At 34.4% G+C, this 25,232-nt stretch overlaps 1 protein-coding gene and 1 long non-coding RNA gene across 49 annotated transcripts in view; one reads left to right on the forward strand and one right to left on the reverse strand.

The window, feature by feature from the left end:
• The window catches only part of LOC147840339 (uncharacterized), a 328,044-nt gene that overhangs the window by 75,486 nt on the left and 227,326 nt on the right, over positions 1 to 25,232 (reverse strand). The gene's annotated exons all lie outside the window — the stretch shown is intronic.
• Positions 886 to 25,232, forward strand: part of LOC147840340 (uncharacterized) — a 357,076-nt gene continuing 332,729 nt past the window's right edge. For 31 of the 48 annotated variants that reach the window (XR_015511616.1, XR_015511619.1, XR_015511618.1 and 28 more), the window contains exons 1-2: positions 886 to 1,084; positions 1,588 to 1,708. The gene's annotated coding sequence lies outside the window, so the exon portion shown is untranslated. The remainder of the gene's footprint in view (positions 1,085 to 1,587; positions 1,709 to 25,232) is intronic. The other 17 variants (XR_015511631.1, XR_015511630.1, XR_015511629.1 and 14 more) reach the window with 2 other exon arrangements.

A 25,232-nucleotide genomic window follows, 5' to 3' on the forward strand; every position in this document is an offset into this window, starting at 1 on the left:
TGTCAGATTTTCCCTAATATTTGAAATTCAGGAAAATGTATTTACAGTAGAGATGGTGAATACATTTGTCCATCCATCAACAAGTAGGTTTTCCTATTTCTATTTCATGTGATTTTCAGATATGAATTGTATTATAAATATTATATATCATAAATGGCTAGTTTAAAAAAAAAGATTCTATTTTCTTTCCCTGACACTAGTACAAGTCTATCTTTGCATGCCTGCAAGGTGCAGGACTAAAGAATTTTATTCTAAAACCATGTGTATTAATTTAGAAATATAATTATGTTTTTACAACTAGACAAATAAAAACACATTGGGGAATAGTTTCCACTGAATTACACCATCAACATTGTTTTTATTTATTTATTGTTTTATATTATTTGCTCTTAATACCTTATTTATTTTTTGTAGCAATTGTTTTTGTTAAATCTCATGTTTTTGTTAAATCTGTATGTTTTCCAAAATTTTATTCCTGTGTAAATGCAATTAATGCATTAATGCTGCTTCAGAACTCCAACAAAACTTTGCAAATGCACATTATTGAGGTTTTGAGCCCCATCAGATTTGATTAAATACGACAAATAACTGTCTGTAGATGGCGGCAACTCACTCACAGAATCATTTGAATCGTTCAAAACAATAGAATCATTATTCAGTCACTCATCGCTACTTCGATTGATTATACCGCTTAAAAAAGTAGTTCTCTTGTATCCGATGATATCATTTAAGAATTTATTATCACATCAACATATATTATTATCATACATACTTAGTTTGATTACATTTGAATTACATTCTAATGACAGCTATGAAAGTTTTAAATTAGCTAACTAAAGAATTTCCCGCCTCGGCTCAAGGATACAGTCTATGCCAAACCTAGTCAGTCGAGCTGCAACGGTTTACGTCGACGACCGCCTCAGTGGTTCAGGGCTCTGAAGTAAATGTTCTCTAAACTTATATGTTTTCTAAATTGTTGTTGCTAGCATCTGGAATCTTGATTTAAGATCGTGAATGTTTTTGTTCATCGGGACAACTTAACTTTTTCATGATGTGAAAAACTGAGGGCTGCTTCGACGGTGAGGTAACGTTAAGTTAATGTTACTGTGTTCCTTGACATTTCAGTAAACTGTATTTTGCAGTTATGTGGTTTTCCTTCTGTAGAATAATGTTGCTAAAATGCCTGTTTTTTTCCCCTGACGGAAAAAAATAACGTTAGTTGTAGGTCTTTGGGCAATGTAAGTTAACTTAATTCTTGTGTAACATTAACAGTTAACTTAGGCTGTCTAAAGCTCAAAACAGCTATTTCTTTTCTTTTTTTTAAATTAACAATTGAAATGGTTAAGGTTTTTTAAAGAAATACATTTAACAAATCAATTAGTCTTCATCAACACAGACACTACAAAGTCACAACAGATTGTAACTAAAGATATTTGAATTTTTGTGTCCCCTCATGCCCTATATCACATCATGAGCTGTTGTTTTCAATAAAACATTATTTTACATTTGACATTTCAGCTTGTTCTGTGTCAAAGCAGTTGGTCTGTCTGAGTACTCTATTCAGATTGGCTTGTTTTGTTCAAACAGGTGAATTCGATTCCGGTCTGTTCAAGTCAGCTGATGGGTTTGTTCAACAAGTTCTGTCTGCAATATTTCAGCGAGGATGACAATCAGATATTCCAGTGGACCAGACATTCACTATTTTGAGGTATGCTTGAATATTTTTACGCAAAACTATATTTATAATTTTAATGGCTGTAAAACGCAGCTGGTATTAAATTGTGCATTTGTACGACAGGAAGTTCATTGTCAGTAGAGAACTTTTTTGTTTGTTTTTGTTTTTGTTTTTAATCGCCATATCACCATCTCTAATGATGAGTAATTGATTGCTTATCAATTCTGCCAAAGAACAACACTCAGAAACAAGTTTTAGCTGGTAGTTCATAATTGTTTTGACAAATATACACTCCTTCTCTCAGTCACACTCTGCAGGGCTCAACGATAAGTACTGGGCCAGCTTCACGGGTTTAATTTGTCTGTGACTATTTGTCAACTGCATGCAAATACAGTCTTAGAATCAAGAAACCGTTTAGGTTTTTAAGTCTTCAAATGCTACCTTCTCTGTGATGTGTAAGCACTGTATTGCTTTTCGGTTCCTCTTATCTGATTGGATGTTGTGAGCACTTTATTATTTTCCATGACAACCAGTACAGCGAAGAGACAGCATTATCAAATGACAACAGATCAATGACAAATGATCAACTTCTCATACTACATTAATTAAATTTTTTTATTATTTAAATTCTAGATTCACAAATATTTTTTTAAATATGTGTGGCTAAGAAATAACTATTAACTTTTGTTTTTGGTGGGGCCAGTGAAAATATTGGCAGGGCAAGTAAAAATCTGAACCACTGGTCCGATCGGGCCAGTAGAAAAAATCCTTAGCGTTGAACCCTCCTCTAACATATATGGTATATCGTTACACACATCTTTATTGTTTTTTTTAATACTCAGTATCGAAATGAAAATGACGTGAGTTCTAGCAGTGATTTGTTATAGGCCTTAAAAATAGTTTAAAAAAATATATTCCTCTCCATTTTCATTGTAGATGTTTATGCTCAAATGGTGGTTACACACTAAAGGTGCACGCTGAATTTTCGTATGTTTTTTTTATATTCATATCTGAAAAATTTGTCAGGTGGACAAACCTTGCACACGGAGTCCGATGCGTATTAATTAAAAAAGCAAAACATTTTGGAGTCAAATTAAGCAGTGATACTTTGTTCTCCTCTTTCCTCTCCAAAGTAAAAAAATAAAGGGGAATGTTCTACATATTGTGTTCACCCTTTACTACATAGAAAGGGAGAAGAGTCCTACTTACCAAAGAGCTTTGCGGGATTATCACGGAATGCAAAGTTTATTTTGGGAAATAAGTGGATTTTTGATACATTGGTCGTGATACTTTGCATATAATGTACGTAAACAAATGGCAGTACCATAGACATTATAATAAGTGGCTACATTGACATATTTGAGCAACAGACCGAATCGAACAATGAGATGCCTTTTTATTATAATGTCCATGAGCAGAAACAGAAACACAAAAAACAGCAGCAGGTGAGAAGTGTGCCAGTCACTGAGTCCAGCATACAGGTTTTCAACTGTCCGCCAAGTCTTATATTATGCACTGGCGGCATTTTGTATTTTGCCTTTAGCTTTAGCTCAAAATGCCTCTCAAATGGCTTTTTCTGATGCGAATAACAGAAAAAATTAAACCCGATTTGAAATTTTTAATGACGCATGACAGTTTCAGAGACAGTATGTCAATACGATTTACACAACGTGAGGTCGAATATATTTTTACATTTGGAAATTACAGACTTAAATTTCAGATTCAGTGTGCAATAACCTTTAAGCTAAAAATGTGAAATCATAATTAAGGGCCACTGTAACTTGACATAAAGAAATAACTAAAATAATAATGAAATTGGCTGTTCATTCTGCTGTGGCGACCCCTGATTAATAAAGGAACTAAGCAGAAAATAAAATAAATGAATAAATGTAAAAAAAAATAATTGAAAATATACCACTGATTATAAAGAAGTGACATTATTTTAATCTAATATTAGGCAAGGCATGTTTATTTATATAGCACATTTCATACACAGTGGCAATTCAAATTGCTTTACATAAACAAGAATAGAAAAATTAAGTATAAGAAAATAAAAAACAAATAATAAAAATTATTAAAAACAGATTAAAATGTGTTAAAACAGCTTATAAAAGAAAGAAAAAGAAAAGAAAGACACAATAGTGTTATATGTGGGACGTAGCACTGTGCTCATTCAGTAAAGGCACAGCTAACCAGATGTGTTTTCAGACTTGATTTGAATGTGCCTAATGTTGGAGCACATCTGATCATTTCTGGAAGCTGATTCCAGCAGCGAGGGGCGTAGTGGCTGAAGGCAAATTCCCCCTGCTTTGACTGAACTCTTGGAATTTCTAGTTTATATGATCCTAAAGATCTGAGTGAGCTCTTAGGTTTGTATTCAGTGAGCATATCTGTAATGTATTGAGGTCCTAGGCCATTTAGTGATTTATAGACAAGTAGTAAAATTTTAAAATCTATTCTGAATGTAACTGGGAGCCAGTGTAAAGACCTGAGGACAGGTGTGATGTGCTCTGATTTTCTGCTTCTGTCAGAATCCTGGCTGCAGCCTTCTGGTTAAGCTTCAACTTTCTGACAGTCTTTTTGGGAAGGCTCGTGAGAAGGCCATTACAGTAATCCACCCTGCTGCTGATGAAAGCATGAACAAGTTTCTCTAAGTCTTCAGTGTAAATAAAGCATCTAATTCTTAAAATGTTTTTGAGTTGATAGTATGCTGATTTACTAACTGCTCTGACATGACGGAAACTCATATCTGACTCCAGAGTCACCTAATCTAATAATCTAATATTAAAATAAAAACAAAAAAATATAAAAATAAACGCAAACTGTATTTATTCAAATTTATTTCCAATCTGTAAAAATGTTTTTTTTTAAAGAAAACTATAAATTTGAGAGTACATACAAATTATTAATAAAATCACAATAGTAATTCTATCTAAATCATGCTAAAACAACGATATATTCAATATACTTCTCTCAACAAAAAAGTATAGTATGATAGGTCCCTGCACGAACAATATCAGACCACACACCAAACAGACAAAAATAAATCCCTATCAGTGTTCAAGCACAGCACTCAGATCAAAGAATAGCTGTAGTGAGAACATTGTACTTCCCATGGCATTCACGCATTACACTGTTCCATCCACAGGTTTACACACACTGCTATTCTAAGCCCACTAAACCGTCTGTAAACTATGCATCTCTACGCTACATCTGAATGTAATTATCTGCAAAAAAGAAGCACTGGTTCACAGCACAGTTTTGAATGATCACAAAGACTAAAGGAAACAGCAGCCAAGAAAACCCAATGCGCTAATCAGGATTTAGCCTTTGTTTTTAGTGAAGCAGAAGAAAGACAAATAAGATGAAGTGTTCTTGCTTTTCACCACATTGTAGCTGGGGTATTTAGCATAATACTGAATCTTTATCGTGCAATGAGAGAAAGCTATTATGTACAGATTTGTTAGCTCATATTTGATTGTTATTAAACATGCAAACGTCAGACAGGTTTAGTGAGAAAAATAGGATGAGGAGAAATACTTGCTGAGTTGTTAGTAATCTACTGTAGCATCGAGTGTATGTTCTCATTGTGTCTGCTCCTAAAGGTTTTTTCACATTGTCTCATATTTCTCTTACTATGAAGTTTATTCTTAAATAGAGGTCAACCAACATGGGTTTTTTCTTGCCAATCGCAATATTTAGAAATGATGGCAGACAATGATCAATATAGGATGTCATGATAACAATTTTTTTGGGTCTTTTTCCCCTTTTCATCTCATAAAATTTAACAGTTAATTACAAGTGATGCAGAAAATGACTTGGAAAAACAAAAGCCTGGCCAATCAGGGCACTATAATCTGACCCCCTAGTTTTTCACATTTTTTATTTATTTGTTTATATTTTTTTGCTATAAAAATGACTGATTTTGTAATGGTAATTTCCAGAAATTTGAGGAAAATTTTGCGATTAAAATATATATAAATATAAAAAATATTAAGTAGCCTACTATGTTAGATGAGCAATCTTCATGACACAAATGATAAAACTAAAGCTTCTTTATTTTGGTCTTTTGTCAAGACAAGATCTAAAACGTTAGAGATTAAGCCAAAGGAAGGTTGAATAACTATTATTTTTACTCACAATCTTACATTTTCTTTATCAGATTTCACTCCACGGATTATGTGACATCATGTACCTTGCTCAGAACATGCGTTAGGGCTTCAACTACAGTAATACAGCTAAAACATGGATTGCCGTAAAACTTGTCAATTGCAGGGAAGCGTTTTCTCTCGTCAATGCCAGGCAAAGAGTTAAACAAAATTATTTATCGATTTGACACACGTCATAATACCAGCCATACATTTAAAGCAAAAGTAATGTCTTTCAATTTGGTCAGGTCCAGCGACCTTCGTCCTTGAACCACCCTTCATCTTTGTAAGCTGTTCCATTGCTCCGTTTGTTAGAGGTTTGCTCCCACTTTTTTTGCAGTCTAAAGCATGTCAAATGCACGAAACGCCCAATTTGCGTCGTGTCATTCACTCGATTGACACCATAAGATGTCTCACATGTAAATAACTCACGCAGGTGGAATTTAAGAATTTGAGACACTCAAATACAGCACATGTGCCGCATATGCAACGTCTAGAAGTCATGTAAAGCAATCAATTACAAACTGAAATAAATATAATTTGATTTTATAGTTTATTGTTAGATGTTTTAAGAGATTATTAAATTTTTTTTGTTGATTTTTGCGTTGGATTCAGCCAACACAAAATCTCAAAAAACTAGGGGGTCTGTATAATGCACACCTTTTGACAAATATTCAATCACAAGTAAAAATGGCAAAAGTTAAAACAATTTTACATTTAAAAAAAATGTGTTTCTCCCATAAAGCTGAATCAAATTACCTTTTCAAATCCACTGAGAATGTCAGATGTGTTAATTATCAATTTTTTTTAAATTATTCTTATTTTTCTGTATGGTCTAGACTTTTCACCGTCCTTTGCATGCTTGTGAAATAATTACATCATTTAGTGGGTTAATTTGTAGTGTTGTTGATCTTGTTGTCACATTTTGTAACTTGTCTTTTGATGTGGGTTGTTCCACTACTCAAATTTACAATTTAAATGGTTGTTGTGCTTTATACTAAGATAAAGAGTCTAGCATTATTTTAGCTCATTAATTTTCATGTGATGTCAACAACCACTTATTACAGTTATTTTATGAGTTCTTACAGTATAGAACATAAGCTAAAGCACATTTTAATGGTTTAAGACTTGTAATTCTAATTGCATTTTTTTTAATTCTTGAGTTTTTTAATCTTAATAGGCAGTTGTTATAATATCTGAGGTAGATTTTAAACCAAAGCAACATAATAATAAGGCAGATAAATTCATCCAAAAAATATATATTTATAGCACTACATCTATATCATGAATCACTTCATAGAAATATAATAGAGATGCGTGGATCAGCTGAAATGTCACCAAAATCCACTGCTTCAAGCAAATTATTCACTTGCCACCCACCGCCACTTACAATTTTCTTTGATATTGATATCTGCACGCAAATTGGATTGTTCGTTTTTAACAATTAGAACTAATCTGCACTGTGTGCATGTATGATAAATACACTGATCGTGAATCGCTTTTGAATAAATCAAAAGTTTGGCTTTTTAGAGTAGCCTACTTTTTCTTCAATAAAATAAACACAATTGTTATTACTCCCTTCAAACTTGAATGGAAATGTCATCGTTGCCTTCAATGCAACACTATATGTTCAGCCAGAGCAATGGCTTGTTAACCCCATTGCCAAATTTCCCACAATGTACTTTTTGCCTTTCGTTTGTTATGTTTTTAATTATTTTTTATTTTCCTCTTTTATCTGTGTCCGTTTTGTGCTTAATCCATTCGTGGATAAAGATGGGTGTTTTTTTTAAATGAGAATGCATATTTGTGACTCGTATTTATGATTGATCCTGACCTGCAATTAATTAGTGCTTTTGTCACTGCAGTTTATCTTAATGGGCTTCTGGAAGAACATTTCAAGTACACTACTAGTACATGGATATACTTACTAAATAAAATATACTTTTATACTTGACCTTAACTTTAATATACTTTTTTTCATAAGGGTGTATTTTCTGACTTACTAAGATCAGTTTTGAACAGCTAGAGGGAGTATTGCTGCTTCGACAGCCAAGTTAGGTCAAAGCTATGGATGCTCCGATAAGGATTTTTGCAGCCGATACAGAGTACTGATTTCTTGTCATGGTGATTGGCTGATACTGAGTACTAATTCTAATGCTTTATAATTGATTAAGCACATTTTCCCTCTAAGTATGAACCATAAGAGAAGATCTTGCCTTACCTAAGAAAATAAATCAAGGATGCTGCATATTATCCCTTAAACACGTCTCTTATAACCATTTAGGTGTGAACATGTCATGGCCAGGAGCAGCTTTACAGAAAATAATTTATCCATTAATTTTACTCTGGCTTAGTCCCTTATTTATCAGGGCTTGCCACAGCGGAATGAACCGCCAAAGAATTACAATTTAATTTGGAAACATTGTAAATGATGATAGAAGAATTCAACATGTCTTAATCAAGAAAAAGTTCACATTTAATGCATAAGACAGCTCACATTTGATGCATAAGAAATTAAAATGCACACCTATAAATCTAATACTCATATACTTAAAGGTAAGAGGTCTATAAACTACTGTTTATAGCAATGAGTGTATTACAAGAAGTTATATTATTAAATATTCATGTTAAAAATAAATAAAGTTTTATTTATCTAATAATTCCAGCCAGCTTTTAGTAAACTTTAGGGCTGCAACATCTAATTGATTAAATCGCTAAAAATCGATTACTAAAAGCGTTGGCAACGAATTTCATTATCGATTCATTGTGTCGCGCGACACGGAGACGTTTGATTAAAAAAAAGAACACTTTAGCTCAGCACAGAGCGGAGTAAACACGGCACCTCTCCGTCTCTCGTGCACTCATATTCATAAATTTCTCCCAAAATACATGCAAGTAAGTGGCTGGTGAACTTAGAGAAGCATAGATTCAACTTTATAGTTACGAACTTTTACTTGTTCAGTGACTCAAAGAAGACAGGGATGATGCGGAAGAATCACTACAAAATCAACTTTTGTTCCGTTTTGAAGTGAGAACCATAAAGTCCCTAGCACTGGTGTTTTGTGTCAGGCGCTGAGCCAAAGAAAGGCGGCGGGGTTAAGTTGGTTTTGTTTTCGGGATCCTGACTCATACAGTGATGGACGGCATTAACTCAAAAAACTCTTACCCTAAAAAGGTCTAAAATGTGTTTCATACAAAAAGACAAAGCAGGCTATGTTCCACAGCTGTCTTTTGCTTTTTTTCGTTTAATATTACGAGCACTGCTCCGTTTAAGCTGTCGCAATTTGCGTTTAGCCGAAGGGACTGTCGGAAATATGCCACGAAAATATTAAGGGTGAATGTTCTAAAAAAAAAAAACTCCCGGGCCAGATAGAATCTTTTAAACTCAGCAGTATTTTGCTTTGCAAGACTAAAGACACATTTTTATTCACTTGCCTTTTTTTTGATCCTTTATTGTGCCATCTGTTGTCATGTATAGCTGCACTGCAGAAAACTTTTCTTACTTAGTCATTTTAAAAAATCTTGCATCAAGACCAGACAAGAAAAATGGCATGAGAAAATGAAGTGATGCTAAAAACTTCTGTTTGAGATTATATCTTATTAAGATCATTTTTATTAACCCATTGGCAAATATTATTTCTTGTTTTAAGCTAACAATCACTTAATTTTTAGGTTAAGTGACTTCTTATGATATTTCATGTGTCTAGTATGTATCTTCATTTAAAAACATTTAGCTATTTGGATTGAAAACAAGACAAAAATAGCTAGTTTATTAATATTATTATTATTATTATTATTATCATTATTCTAACAGCTCAGAGGTGAGCTTCTTTGAATAAAGGGTTGAAAATTAATGCTTTTCTTGTTTTGTTTTTTATCCGATTTATTGATTAATTGAAAAAATAATCGACAGAATAATCGATTATTAAAATAATCGTTAGTTGCAGCCCTAGTGAACTTGCGATATTGTCAAAACAGAACTTTCAGTTGTTATATGTAAAAAGGCCTAAATGCATGCAAGGCCATTTAAATATTTTGCTCATCTTTAACTACTGACAGCAGATCACTCATGATGAGAGAGAGGGACATTTGCACTCGCGATATCTTTACTGCTCTATTCATTTAACTAAAGAAATGTAATGCTATTACAGTGCCTCTTGCGATCTGTACTCTTGCATTCACTCTCGTGGCCATGATTTCTGAGTATTTTAACTCATTTTTGGTGATCACGGGGCCGGTATAAATTTGCGGTAGACTCGCGGAGCTTCCAGCAGAGGTCATACATTTATATAGGGGCGACTGCATCGCATCAGCTTAAAACAGTGGAGATACAATGGCTGCACTTGCAACAAAGAGAGCAGAGCATCACTCGCGTGAGTCGTAACAATAAACTGTAAACAAGTCGCACAGCATCTGTATATATTTTAGCTGCTGTCACTGTGACGCGAACACATTGGTCACCCCCACACATTATTTACTTGTGTTGTAGCTGCTGTAGACTATGCATAATATAAGGGAGCGCACGTGCGTCTTCGGTCCTGTCAGATGTGGCGCTCACTCTCATTCCCATACAGCTGAGAGTGTCTGTGTGAACTCCACCATGCGCGATTCAGAGAGCAAAATTTGTAATCTTGTGACCATGTAGAGACAGAAATCACATGCCGTTGTGTAAATAACATATTACATACGGCTTTTTAGCTTGTTTATTAAAAGAAGTTTTGATCTGGTGCTATATATAAAATACAATTAAATTGACTTCAAGGGGGGGTGGGGAAAGCCGTTGGGAGGGTGGCGCGCCGCCCTAATATTATGGTAGGCGAAACACTGCATTAAAAAATAAAGCAGTAGAAAGGATTATTAAAATAATATTAAAAAGCCATGCTAAATAGTTATGTTTTTAGGAGTTTTTAAAAAATATATGATGAGGCTTTTCTAAGCTCAAAGGGAAGATTAATTGAATCTTCTGTTAAGCTGCTTTGACACAATTTACATTGTAAAAGTGCTTTAGAAATAAATATGACACGAATTCAATCAATCAATTGGTCTTAAAACACATTTATTTATTGAATTATTTTTTTAAAAATTACGGCTACATAACAATTCACTCAAGCATGGGTGTGGCACGTTCATCCATGTTTTGGGTTATATCTGTTTCCTCCCTAGTCAAGGTCACAAAGGCTACATGCCTTAAAAGAGAGGTTTATCTCCGATAATAGTGTTCACTGACTTTCAGCCCACCGGAAAAAAAAAAAAAAAAAACAGATCACACTTGTGGCCTATAAGCTGAATGTGCCATTTTCTGTTGTGAATCGTGGATTATTGTGTGTTTCTATAGGCTTATACCAACTGAAGTCCATGTATACTCATGCTTCACAGCTTAAATCCAGTGTCTGTGTATCAGTTTATGTCAGAAAGCAATGTAAGCTTATTTTCTGCTGAAGTGTACATGGATACTCAGGCTGGGGTGGATTTGAATAAGTTAGATGAGAATAGATGGTCCTTGACTGCAGTTACAGCTTTTGGAACTGGTTTACAATCCCAAGATGCAATGTAGGCATTCAGGTTCTCGTTTAGTTTACACTCAAAGCCATTGAGTGTAACACTTGTTTTTCACCACACAGTAGTGTATGCATACAGTATATGTGATGCAGATTTTATCTTTGGGACAGTAAGCAGATGCAAAATTGTTTACGCACTACTTGGCTTGTCCACAAGATGTCAAAACAGATCTGGACATTTGTTTCACAGCTGGTTGCAAAAAATATAAAATCAAACTATTGATAGCAGCAAAAGAGAATGCCTGGTATTAACAATCATTCAAATCCATCTTTTCTGACCACTATTGTCCTGATTAGGGCTTTGCACACACAATTGGAAGCATGCGGTCAGCATTCGGTCCCATTCGCACACGAGCAGAGAGCACACATCTCAACTTAACGTGAGCGCTTTAATGGTCAAATAGGTGTCAAAGCGCTGTGTTAAGAAATTATTTATATTAACCCTCATTTGTGTAATAAACAAACGAGTTGAGAATCAAAAGACACGTGAAAGCGAAACCATTAAAGTGACAGCATGCAATTCCTGCTGCCGCCTGTTTTTATCATTAATCAAATAACAAAAGGAGAAAATCTCTCACTGCTCTGGACTTTTGCATCTAAAGTGTTTTTCTTACAGTAAAGGTGCTTGAAGCAGTTTGTTTTATATTTTTATTCTATTGTATTTATTTCTGTTACCTTTGCAGGGTGGAAAATAATATATGCAGTCAAAGTCAGAATTATGGGCCCTCCTGAATATTAGCAACCCCCCAATTTCTGTTTGATGGAAAGAAGATTTCTGAACATAATAGTTTTAATAACTCATTTCTAATAACTTATTTATTTTAACGTTGCTATGATAAGCACACACAATATTTGGCTAGATATTTTTCAAAATACAAGCATTTATATTTAAAGTGTGATTCAAAGGCTTAATTAGGGTAATTAGGCAGTTTATTGTATAACAGCAGTTTCTTCTGCAAACAATATAAAAATATATTGCTTAAGTGGGCTAATATTATAGACCTGAAAGTGGGTTTCAAAATATTTAAACCTGCTTTTATTCTTGCCAAAATTAAACAGATAAGCTTTTCTCCAGAAGAAAAATATTAGAGGAAATACTGTTAAATTGTTTTGCTCTGTTAAACATAATTAAGGAAATATTTATTTTAAAAAAATTCTCAGGTGCGCAAATAATTGTGATTTCAACTGATAATCGTTTTGAATAATCGTGATTACAATTATGACCAAAGTAATTGTGATTATGATTTTTACCACAATCAACCAGCCCTAGTCCTGATTTTGTTTCAGATTTCACTTTTGCTCAGTGAAACACAGGGACTAGTGAATGAAAAAAAAATCCATGTTATAAGCAAGTGGAAAGGAAATCAAATGACTTTGTTGGTTATGGGAACTATGATTTAAATAGTGATTTTGTTATAATGCACTAAAGTTTTCAGTTTCATAGCATGAGTTGATCATGTTTCAATCCTGTACTTTAATAAGAAAATTAATAATAAGACTAAGGGACTTAGCCAGAAATGAAATGAATGAAAAAAACTAATAAAAAGTATAGATGAAGAGTCAAAGAACAGAGAAACCATTTATCTGTATTTTGTTTGACTTCAGACGATGGCAGATGTATCTACTGTGCAGACTGTGTTGAGAGTATGTGTTGGACTGTGTTTGTGTGCGGCTGTGCAGTGCAGGTTCAGTATTCAGCTCAGGGTGCACCAGTCATGCTAATTGCTCCCAAGGTCAGAGCCTGAGCTGGGCTTTGCTGAGTGAGTATACCTGAGTGTGTGTGATCTAGACTGCCTGAATGGCATGTTTTGATCAAGCCTAATTTGATCAGTCGAAAGTGTCGGTGTGAATGGGGGCTGCGGATTCTGATGTTGACAGACTCTGAATCTATGTAATTATTGAGCAGGTAAAAAACAGAGTTCCCACTTCTAACTTCTGTCTGCTGATTTCTCCATTTCACAGTTACATTGTGGATGGATGCTGTTTTTATTTGCCTATGAGGTGTTAACATTTAGGAGTTTTTGTCTCTGCATATTTTGTTTATCGGACTATGAGTTAGGACTCATACACAAGCAGTCGACATTTTGGAAACCTGTTCTTTTTTTGCCACTGTTTTCCATGTTTTATATACGTTGTGAATATTTATATATAAACTCATTGGCCATTTTGTTAAGTACACCTTGCCAGTATCTGATTGGAACAAGTTAAGACAGGTTTGTCGTGCCAAGAAAGTCTCCTCCAAACCATAACAGCATCACCAGCTTAAAGGAACCCTCCACTTTTTTTGACACCATTGATACAAGGCAGGATGCATTCATTCTTTCACGTAGTTTATACCAAATTCTGATCTTACAGGCCAAATCAAACTAAGCATGATGCATTTACATGTGGCAAATATCTGACAAACTACTTTTACTTAGAACACAAATCATTTTTGGCCTACCTTAAATTCATGTCTCGCAAGCAAGGTGGCACTGACCACAACAATGCATTTTTGGCATCCTGTCCACTATCCACTTCAACACTTATCTTGTTCTTTTTTCCCCTCACGTATATCTTACCATTGAGTTACATTTAGCTTTTACAATGTCAACTGCACAATGTTCACTTATGGCTTGTAAAACAGTAATACAGGATGCATTATCCTGGTGTAAGTTTTCATTAAGGGTTATGCATGGCCACTTTGACCAGCAATTCTTATCAAGTTGGATGGGGTATTTAAATAAATCTCAATTGGTAGAATGTGGCTCATAGTTTTATGTGCCATGGAAATGTCCTTTACACCAGTAGCAACCTGAATCTTAGCTGCAACATAAAGTTTGGTACTACACCAGTAAAACTATCTATCATGCTTACTACTGTGATACACTATTAAACTTACCACCATTAATGAATTAATCAACCAATTAATTCATTCATTCATTCTTTAAATCATTCATTTTCTTTTGGCTTAGTTCCTGATTTATCAGGGGTATCCACGGCGAAATTAACTCCCAACTACTTTATCATATGTTTTATGCAGCAGATGCCCTTCCATCCACAACCAAGCACTGTGCTGGGAAACACTATCAAGTTGTTTTGTTCATGTTTTTGTAGTCACTGTGACAATTCTCAGACACAACCAATTAGTAAACACTCACCTTCCATTCTTTTTCTGGACACTTTTTTTCAGAAATCTAAACTGTTTTATGTGCTGTAGCACCACCAATCTTGCACTTTTGATGTTTAATGTAAACCCATAATTAGCTGACAGAAGTTAAGTTTAAGTTTAACAACTGTATTAATCTCACCAGGAGCAATTAAATTACGGCAGTAGTATTTCATAATACAACAAACAAATAAAGAAGCAAATCACCTAAAAACAATATTGAAAAAATCCAGCATGCTTCACAAAAACTTTATAAATAGTACTAAAACAAAACATAGAAAGGACTCGTATATAAAAAATTTAAAACTTGCTAAAATGTAAGGTAAGCCTTATTGCCTCAGGAATAAAGGTGAAGTTATATCTGTTAGAAGAGCATTTAATGCGTCTACATTTTCTTTCAGAGGGCAAAACAACAAAAAAAGGATCTGGAAAATGGGAATCATCTCCTATCACACTTTTTCCTTAGCATTTGCTGTTCATTTAACTCTGCTAGACTCCGCAGAGGCAAACCAATAATCTTGGAGCAAGTCTTGACGTTTTGAAGGCATTTTTTTTTTTGTGTGTCTCTAACGAAAAGTGAGGAGAACGAGCATAAAAAGGAAAAGCTTAATACACTCTCAATATAAGTAGTATAAAAAGTTATTAGTTTATATATTTTTTCTACATACAAAGAGTTCAGTTTCTTAAGAACATACATTCTCTGATGCACTTTCTTAGTACCAGCTTCTGAGTTCTGCTAGAACTTTAATGTGGTATCAAAGATTGTACCAAGATAATTATATTCCTTTACCCATTCAACTTGTTTTCCATTGAAATTCACCGGTTTTACATCTAAAGCATGTTTTCTAAAGTATTAAATGCAAAGGAAAAGACCACAAATAGCATTCTTGCAAAATTAAGAAGTGGCACCTTTATGCTCATCTGCTGCTGTAGCGCACCTTATTCAAGGTTTGATGTGTTTGAGTTCAGAGATGATCTTTTGCAGACATCAGTTATGATGATTAGTTGAGTTATTTGACTGTTGCCTTTTCTATTAGCTCAAACCAGTCTGCTCATTATCCTCTGACCTCTGCCATCAAAAAGAGATTTTTGCGCACACATCTGGCATTCATTGTATTTTTTCTGCACCATTCTCTGTCAATCCTACTTGGACTCATTTGTTTAAACATAAGTGATTTAACTTAATCATTAATCTTTTCTTGTTAACCTTTTCACAAATAATACAGTCTATCACCAGAACTCCCAGTGTGTACATAGTGCAGGTAAAGAAGAGCAGTCTGGGTTTGTGTGGTGATGTCTGTGACAGCGGCAGTGATGTCAGGCTATGAGTGAGATTGATAGGGTCTATGATCAGGGACACGCTGCTCTCCTGAACAGCGCAGAGATGGATCACATCACACACATACACACTCACACGTCTCCTTGCTTTCCTGGATAAATGAACTAAGGGGGAATTTATCACTCCCTGCTCCAAAAAGAGAGTGAGAGGAAGAAAGAGACAGAAAAAGCATACCTCCGTCTTCTTCTGGGTCAACCACCTCCCTGCTTCTACTCCTCCTCCACCTTTTCCTGTGTCTCTCCCTCATTCCACCATCAGCGGTTCTCCTCACAGGTTAGGTGTCAGGCTACAGGCCCGGTTTTGTTGTTGCGGTGTCATAGAATGATTTGTCAACGTGAACGATTTGCCACTCAAGTGAATCAATCAACCTGCAGGAATGCACTAACAGAGGCAGAGAGACAAGCGTATCCTCTCAGCATGAGCCTTCGTTGTGACCGGCTTTTTGTCTTCCTCAGGCCCAGCCCTTAGACATTTTTTGGGGAAAAATGCTACCTCAGTTTACCTCCTGTGTGAGGGTCATTCCTCATGTCTCCAAGTCTCTGTCATAGTTTCTTAGACGCCTCTCTGTTTTTTTTACTGTACGTTTTCTTTGCCCGAATTAGTCTTTGTCATGGCTGATTTGAAATAAGCATCCTATTGCATTAGCACATGCCTTATTAAGCAAATGCTTATATGAAAGACCTTGCTTAACTGGTAGACAACCTCACAATTAAGTCTTCTCTGTGCAAAACATCTCAAACTTTATTGCCCTGGCAAATGACCCCAGGGAACCTGCTAAGAACTTTTAATGTCTGATGTTATTTCCCTGATGGTGATAATGTTTTCATTGATGAATTATTAAATAACCAACAAAATAAGAAAATACTGTCATTGTTTAGTGAACTGCATATCTTTTTTTAATTTGTATGACTTTCATTCTTCTGTAGAACAGAAAAATGATTGCAGAATCAAGTACTTTAATGTTTTTTTATATAACTTAAATTGCTTGTTTTTGCAAAATGTCATTGTTGTAGTTTACATGGAAACATAAAAAGTATGTTTCATAAACAGGAAATGAGGAAATGTTACCTTGCCACAAGGTAAATGATGACTGTATTTCCTTTTTTGGTTTGAGCGACCTCTTTAAATTGCAATGAGGTGATTCTTAAAGTATGACATAAAACAGGTTAGACATAATTGTTTAAATGTTAAATGTTTATTTGTCAATTATTACTAGGGGTAAGCCAAATGAGGATTTTTGATCATGGTAATTTTTTATCAGTATTTTTTGGATCATTGATATCTGCTTTTTAAGAAATATCATGCTACAGTGTTTGTTGTACTAATTACACTGCACACTGTAAATGCGAATAGTATTCCTTACTATCAAAATTCTAGTGTGTTTACTTAATTTTAAGCTAATTGTTGAGTTTACTAGAAATGCATTAGTGTTGCTGACATAGTAAGGTATAAAGTTCCCATAACTAATGTAATTTGAGTAAAATTGCTTATAAGGGCTAAGCCATGCTGTTACGCATGCGTACTGGGTGGTGATTTCCCATCCCCCATCCCGAGTCACAACCAACCGCCACCCAGCACCGCCATTGAAGGACAGGATTTCATATTGAGAAGATGTACTGCTGTAAATCAAGGTAAACTTTTCGTTTTAATTACTACTTTGATTTTATTTGTATAGTATCAGTAATCTGTTTATTTCCTGCACTTTGTGAAATTGTTTGCTGTTTTGTGAACTAATTAATAGCCCATGATGTTGTGACTAAACGTTTTGACCACTGCACGTTATTTGCAATACTGTCTACTTTACTAGATAAGCTATTTTTAGCTGCTTAGTCCTTTTTAATAACTATTAATAATTTGTAAAGTTAGTAGTAATTTGTAAAGTGGGCGTTATGCTCTAAAAGAGCGGGCCGCGCCATTTTAAATGATGCACTGAGAGAGCAAGAGCGCGCGCAATGATCCGTTCAAATAGATGTAAAGTTAACACATAGCTGTAGGTCTACATTTTTAAAAAAGAAAACGAAACCTATTTATCCGCATTACAAATACAGTAACGTTAGTTATCGCTGAACTTTAGTGGCGCTTGTTGTGACGAAAATATGCGTGTTTTTTTTAAGATTTACTTTTATGAGATCACCTGCAGAAAGCAGGTGAGGAGATCAGCTGTGATTCGGTCCGGCGTCAGCGAGCGGCTCATGACCAGACCAGTCGTTTTTTTCTCCATGATCGCCGGGGCAGCAGCAGTTTTAACCCGCCGAGGCTTTTAGAACATTATAAAGCAGTTTCAGCTCAAAATGGACCCGTGAGTGTCGTAGGTAATTTAGGATTTCGATGCGATTACGATTCGTGTCACTGTATGAGGCAGATACATATTTACACATGATGCTAAAGTGTGCTTATGCTAACAATCCCTATAAAACTTAAAGTTAAACTTATGAAAATGCGAGAGATATTTAATTAACTCATTTATTTGTTTTATATGCTATTTGACTTTTCTTTATGCCGTTTTGAAGGTTTATTCCAGTGTTGCCGTTACGTTATTGAGTGTTTTGTATTGCTGTAATGACAAATAAATCTGATCAGACGCGACTGAATATGTGTGATGGATAACGTTAATGATGAAGTGGTATAAATCGTACAACCAAGCACAGAAACATCCCTTTGTTTACTCAATATCACACAAAGGCATCAACAAGCCTTTGTTATAAGCAAACTTTCTGTAAAGAAACAGGCTTTGCCAAACCTGTTAGTTTGCATTTTTAAAGAAGGTTTCGCTAATTTTTAACAATTTGGGGCAAATAAATTTGAACAATTGCAAGGTTGTTTAAAATGTAGCACACCATTAGAGTATTGTGAGTGGCATATTTGGTTTGTAATATCATTATACCCTTTATTTATTTTTTATTTCAGACTACCAGTTTGTGAGCTGATATGCAGTGGAAATGTAAGTTTTGCACTTACACATCAAAGAAAACTTTTTGAACAATACCGCACAAGCCATAGAACATATTCATGAATTGTTCTATTAACGTTACCTTGTCTCCATACTGAGTGTCAGGGTAATTTTAAATCGTTTAATGCATTAAAAGTACATTTAACAAAATTCTCAGCAAAGAACTGCATGATCAAGAATAGTCCGAATATTTTGTCCATTTGAATAATCATCTGAGGACTAGTTAGAAATAGGGTTGTTGTGTTGTGATACCATTAATTTATGTTACAATACTATACCAGCTGAAGTATGGTGATACCAAGTAGTATTGCAATACTGTAATTCATAACTTAAATCCATGAAATAAAGAAAAATGTCAGAAATAATATATTGTATATGTTATTATAGGCCTACTTGAATTTAAATAATTCCCTTATTGTTGAAAAAAGTATTTGCACATCTCTTCACCTAAAATGTATTCATTCCAGCAAAAAAAAATACATTAAAATAAAGATACATAAAGAAAAGAGCATTTTTCCAACAAACCTAGGCTATATGAAGTGGTCAAAAATTGTTTCCTGTTGCTATTTTAGGTTTTTCATCTATCATACTTTTTTCACACTTATTATCGAATAAGAATCCAAAGTTATTCAAAATTTCACTTTATGAGTCATTCTTTTTAATAGATTGTCACGGTAGCCTTCTAAGGTTGTAAAACTGTAGAATTTGCGCCTTTTATAGTAGCCTATTGCATATTTTGTGATGGTTCATTTTGAATCGGAATTCGTTTATTTCTGTTCCTGTCAATATGATATAATAGCTACAACAACCGTGACAATCTATTAAAAAGAATGACTCATAAAGTGAAATTTTGAATTACTTTGGATTCTTATCCGATAATAAGTGTGAAAAAAGTATGATAGATGAAAAACCCAAAATAGCAACAGGAAACAATTTTTGACCACTTCATATAGCATAGGTTTGTTGGAAAAATGCTCTTTTCTTTATGTATCTTTATTTTAATGTATTTTTTTTGCTGGAATGAATACATTTTAGGTGAAGAGATGTGCAAATACTTTTTTCAACAATAAGGGAATTATTTAAATTCAAGTAGGCCTATAATAACATATACAATATATTATTTCTGACATTTTTCTTTATTTCATGGATTTAAGTTATGAATTACAGTATTGCAATACTACTTGGTATCACCATACTTCAGCTGGTATAGTATTGTAACATAAATTAATGGTATCACAACACAACAACCCTATTTCTAACTAGTCCTCAGATGATTATTCAAATGGACAAAATATTCGGACTATTCTTGATCATGCAGTTCTTTGCTGAGAATTTTGTTAAATGTACTTTTAATGCATTAAACGATTTAAAATTACCCTGACACTCAGTATGGAGACAAGGTAACGTTAATAGAACAATTCATGAATATGTTCTATGGCTTGTGCGGTATTGTTCAAAAAGTTTTCTTTGATGTGTAAGTGCAAAACTTACATTTCCACTGCATATCAGCTCACAAACTGGTAGTCTGAAATAAAAAATAAATAAAGGGTATAATGATATTACAAACCAAATATGCCACTCACAATACTCTAATGGTGTGCTACATTTTAAACAACCTTGCAATTGTTCAAATTTATTTGCCCTAAATTGTTAAAAATTAGCGAAACTTTCTTTAAAAATGCAAACTAACAGGTTTGGCAAAGCCTGTTTCTTTACAGAAAGTTTGCTTATAACAAAGGCTTGTTGATGCCTTTGTGTGATATTGAGCAAACAAAGGGATGTTTCTGTGCTTGGTTGTACGAGTTATACCACTTCATCATTAACGTTATCCATCACACATATTCAGTCGGGTCTGGTCAGATTTATTTGTCATTACAGCAATACAAAACACTCAATAACGTAACGGCAACACTGGAATAAACAAACGGCATAAAGAAAAGACAAATAGCATATAAAACAAATAAATGAGTTAATTAAATATCTCTCGCATTTTCATAAGTTTATCTTTAAGTTTCATAGGGATTGTTAGCATAAGCACACTTTAGCATCATGTGTAAATATGTATCTGCTTCATACAGTGACACGAATCGTAATCGCATCGAAATCCTAAATTACCTACGACACTCACGGGTCCATTTTGAGCTGAAACTGCTTTATAATGTTCTAAAAGCATCGGCGGGTTAAAACTGCTGCTGCCCCGGCGATCATGGAGAAAAAAACGACTGGTCTGGTCATGAGCCGCTCGCTGACGCCGGACCGAATCACAGCTGATCTCCTCGCCTGCTTCCTGCAGGTGATCTCATAAAAGTAAATCTTAAAAAAAAAACACGCATATTTTCGTCACAACAAGCGCCACTAAAGTTCAGCGATAACTAACGTTACTGTATTTGTAATGCGGATAAATAGGTTTCGTTTTCTTTTTTAAAAATGTAGACCTACAGCTATGTGTTAACTTTACATCTATTTGAACGGATCATTGCGCGCGCTCTTGCTCTCTCAGTGCATCATTTAAAATGGCGCGGCCCGCTCTTTTAGAGCATAACGCCCACTTTACAAATTACTACTAACTTTACAAATTATTAATAGTTATTAAAAAGGACTAAGCAGCTAAAAATAGCTTATCTAGTAAAGTAGACAGTATTGCAAATAACGTGCAGTGGTCAAAACGTTTAGTCACAACATCATGGGCTATTAATTAGTTCACAAAACAGCAAACAATTTCAAAAGTGCAGGAAATAAACAGATTACTGATACTATACAAATAAAATCAAAGTAGTAATTAAAACGAAAAGTTTACCTTGATTTACAGCAGTACATCTTCTCAATATGAAATCCTGTCCTTCAATGGCGGTGCTGGGTGGCGGTTGGTTGTGACTCGGGATGGGGGATGGGAAATCACCACCCAGTACGCATGCGTAACAGCATGGCTTAGCCCTTATAAGCAATTTTACTCAAATTACATTAGTTATGGGAACTTTATACCTTACTATGTCAGCAACACTAATGCATTTCTAGTAAACTCAACAATTAGCTTAAAATTAAGTAAACACACTAGAATTTTGACAGTAAGGAATACTATTCGCATTTACAGTGTGGTGTGTCTGTTTCGATATTGCTATTTCACAACAGTTGGTAGCATTACAGTCACTGCACTTATTTATATTAAAAATTACTTAGTTGCATTTGTTTTTCTCAAAGTCTCACTGTTAACAGCAAAAGTGGCTCTGTGTTTTTTCCCCAAGTGCATACACCTGAGGGGAACGCTATGCAAGTTTGCCACTACAAAGCCTGTAAAATGTCACCTGATTACAGGATTAGTTTATCCTTAAAGTCTAATTGCACCAAAACTGTCAACGCCTCACAAGATTTGGCATATTTGCTTACTGTGCCAAAAGTGAAAGGAAGTAGTTAACATAAAAACAGATGCCTGGTACATGTACTATGCAGATCTTAAAAGGCGAGCAAAAATAGACGCAACATGTTGCTGCTTTTGTCATTAAGGGATACTTCACTCCAAAAATGTAATTCTGTCAATATGTGCTTACGTCAAAATGTGTTTTACGTGCACGCAATGGGGAGTCAGATTTGTCTGGTGAGTCAGATTTTAAAACAACTTTCCTTCACCTCCTCTTGCAGGTGGGCCCACGTGATTTGCGTTATGCACTGGTCACTAATAACAGAATTTAGTAGGAGCACACAGTTATGTTTTGTTATATAAGTAGCATATAACAATTTATGATTGAAAAATGCTCAAATTTTGTCAACCCGCCAAAGCCATATTTTACTCTCACAATAAAATTCAAAACCGCCCAATCTGGCAACACTGGCTTTGTTTTTAAAATAAAGGATTATTTTGGCTTTACTGCTTAAATAACTTGCAGAATAGTAAAACCTATATCAGAAAGAATCGTAAATCATAATTTTCCTGGAAAATAATGATATATTTTGGCCATATCGCCCACCCATAATTACTACCCATCACAATAATGAACACTATGTCTGAATGGCTAAAATAGGACTGTTTTCGTTAAGTATCAGGCACACACCAAGAAACTTGCTGTAATTTACAGTTAAATATAAAGGTAAAAGCTCAATTAAAGAGCCCTAACTGCTAACTGGTCAAACAAATGTCAAGACTGTTTACTTTACCAATTTACCTTTGCTTGTCAAGGACCTCGGGCCTGCCTGCTGAAGTGCCAGAACCATTTTTTGATTGTGCGCTCGACAGAGAGGCAATAGTGTCATTATGAAGTGGCAATTTGTCGGGAACCCAACAAAGAAACGTTGTAACAATTAATCACAGGGAGAATGGGAAATAACGTGTAATTATGTTCATTAGGCAGCAAGTGCAAGGGCAATTATCTTCGCCTACCGTAGCCTGTCAGAAGCATGTCGGGAGTGATGCAGTAATAATTCACAACTCGCTGTGTTTTATAAGTGTTTTATTAGAGCTTGTGGAGATGGACTAGGGACCAGCGGGTCACCAGGTTGAAAACTAATGGTTCACAAGGCCATTCTTCTGTTGTGCCCTCAAACTGCAGTGGAGCTCTGAAGAGATTTAAAGGTATAGAATTCTGCATAATGCTTCACTGCAGAGAAAAACAGCCTTACTTCAGATCATATGCATTCTCACACTATAGTATTATTATATACATTTCAGACTAGATAGATTTCTGCGGGATTATAGCAAATTGTCATTGCACTGGATACAAAATATCAAACCAGGAGACTTTTGCAAACCTGTTTTTTTCAACTACACTCTTACAAATAGAAGTTTTCCATAACAAATGGTGTTTTCACAGTGTAGCCATTGGAGAAGTTTTTTCAAAAGGTTGCGTGACTGTTAAAGGTTCTTCATTAAACCATCAATGGCAAAAAAAACATTTTTATTTGTAATTTTGAGGATACTTCTGGGCTGATTTTTCAGTTGATTTTAATGATGTCATAGTATTAGAAATATGAATTCAGTATTCACAGATGATGTTTATGATGTGTAAAAGCCAAAAATCTATAAAAATCTTTTTCTGTCCATTTTTGTAATTGTATTTTCAAAAAACTCAAATTCTTAGGTCGAACAGTGTATCTGTTGTTTAATTATTTTAAAATTAGAAATTGTAATATTTTTTTGCTGAAAGGACACTTGTTTTGTCATGATTATAATTTGACTTGTTTATTTACATACTATTCAAATCTGATTGTTATGTTTATTTTAGGACTGTCGTTAATGCGTTACTCATGTAATTAATCGGAAAAGAGTAACCAATAATATTTCTTAAACGCAATTAAACGTTTGATAAGATTTGACCCCAGCTTCTTGCTATAATTTCAGCTATATTGTTCGTTGTTGTTCCAAATCTGAAAGTTATGTGGTCTGTCTAGCAGTATTTTGGCTTTCATTCGAGTAACAATAGGCCAATTTAAATAAGCCAATATGAAAAATCTGCACAATAAAGTTCCCAATGGCACAAAGGTCTCCTGTCGCGGTCATGAAGCACAGTTGTTACACAAGCATCAACTCACTGAGCAAACTCCGAAAGGAAACTAACTGTACAACATTTAAAATCTAAATAAGAAGACACATGTCATTGCGGCCACTGGATATTAGCCTAAAACTAAAGGTTCTTAAACTAGATTGTCATGCATTTCTTTATTTTAACACTGCATAATTACAGTTAAACCTACAATGTAAATTTGCGATTAATCTAGATTAATTGCATTCATGGTTAGTGATTAACGCACTATTAAAAAAAAAAATCAATTGGCAGCCCTAGTTTATTTTGATTATTAAAATTGTTTATTTCAAAAAATTTAAATATAATAATTAAATGAATAAATAAATTATGGTATAATTTATGCATATATATATATATATATATATATATATATATATATATATATATATATATATATATATATATATATATATATATAATTAAATTTTATGTAATTTTGATTATTACAAAATGCTAAGTATGTTATATATTCCAGTAAGTTATCAGTTTGGTCATATGTCATCAGAGGATGTCTGCTCTTCTTTCAGCACAACTATTCAAATTTTATATCAGGTAAAAACTGCAGCTGTTTTTCTGAGAGTGTAAAAACCTAATAGTAACAGTCTGTCTTGTGTCAACACTTGTTTTAAACAGTTAGACTCAGGACTCAGGTCTTACTGCCTCAGGCTTTTCCTTTCAATCGGCTCGTCAATTAATTGCTCCAGCAGTTCAAAACAAGCCTCACCTGCCAGTCAGAGGAGCTTGTTTCTGCTCTAACAAACTGAGCAAACCTTCGACTTCTTCACTCAGTATGAAACTAAAGCCATACTTGACCTGCCAGCTTGATGCATTATGGGAAGCCACTTGCCCATATGTGTCAATCAGTCAATAAGAGAGTGAAGAAATTTCACCTTTACATGGC

The sequence above is a fragment of the Danio rerio genome, chromosome 16, assembly GCF_052040795.2.
Source record: "Danio rerio strain M-AB ecotype USA chromosome 16, GRCz13ab, whole genome shotgun sequence".
Taxonomy (NCBI): domain Eukaryota; kingdom Metazoa; phylum Chordata; class Actinopteri; order Cypriniformes; family Danionidae; genus Danio; species Danio rerio.